General features: G+C 41.0%; 1 protein-coding gene across 1 annotated transcript in view; it reads left to right on the top strand.

Annotated features, from left to right (window-relative positions):
- Window positions 1–1,063, top strand: part of rargb (retinoic acid receptor, gamma b) — a 32,685-nt gene that overhangs the window by 1,042 nt on the left and 30,580 nt on the right. The gene's annotated exons all lie outside the window — the stretch shown is intronic.

Genomic DNA, 1,063 nt, shown 5'->3' with positions numbered 1-1,063 from the left:
GGAGAAAAAAGAAGCTCCTGCAAAGTAACTATGAATTAACATTGACAAAGGTACGGAAGCCGAGAACAGCCATGGATTTTTTTTTTTATGCACTGTTATCTCGTGATAACGACTTATTAATTCGTTATCTCGAGATAACAAAGTTTGTTTTCTCGAAATAATGAATTAATTATTATTATTTATTTAAGTAGCCACTGCCGCCCTAGCTGTAGCCGACCGCGTAAGTGACGAAGCCGTTCGTCTTATCTCGAGATAACGAATTAATTAATTTGTTACTCGAGAAAAAAACCCTTATGGTACAAGAGCTGCCAACCAAAAGCTTCCCGTAGGCCACTGGCTGTAGCTGTAGGGGGTAACGTAAAATAGACATGTTAGAGTTGGTTTGTTACTTGACTGGAAGCATTGTGGGAGCTCTTGTAGCGTTGAAATCAGAAGAATACATTATAATCTAAACCATTAGTTATCACGGAAAACGATCTTGTTATATTCGAGATAACGAGATAATAAGTTGTTATCACCGTATAACAAACTAAATAAAAAATCCATGGCGTTCCTCCGCGCCTTAGTAGTAAATCTCTCTTGAGGAACAGCAAAGATTTTTTGGGTGTAGTGTGTTCTCTTTCTTTGTTTCTGCTGCGTGTGTGGTGTGTGTGTGTGTGTGAGTTATAGGTGGTGGGGGGTTCAGGCAGTCTTTAGGCTCACTTTTCACTTTAATACTAAATGAAAAGCTGCCTACCAAATGCCTCAATTAGTTCTGACCCATGGCCGTGCTGCTGAGCCTGGAGCGACAAGGGACTGACCCCAGCTCCGACCTGGAGACCCTCGGCAGCCCATAGGGTTGGCTCCACATAATGACAACATTGTGTGTTTTATAAAACGTTACTCTCATCAACATCGTCCCCATTAGCACTGCTAACACAAAACTCACACTGTGTTATTCCAAGTATGTCGGACAGTTTAAATTTGTGCAGAAGAGTAAAGCTGTAAGTTAGTCGAGAGTCGAGTGACACTTTGTGGTAAGGAATGAACAAATTGGAGTGATGGTTGCAGATTAAGTGACAAA

Source organism: Morone saxatilis, unplaced genomic scaffold (assembly GCF_004916995.1).
Source record: "Morone saxatilis isolate NCDOM2014 unplaced genomic scaffold, NCSU_SB_2.0 Contig18, whole genome shotgun sequence".
Taxonomy (NCBI): domain Eukaryota; kingdom Metazoa; phylum Chordata; class Actinopteri; family Moronidae; genus Morone; species Morone saxatilis.
Note: the sequence above shows the minus strand (reverse complement) of the source record. Positions and strands in the feature narration are given on the sequence as shown.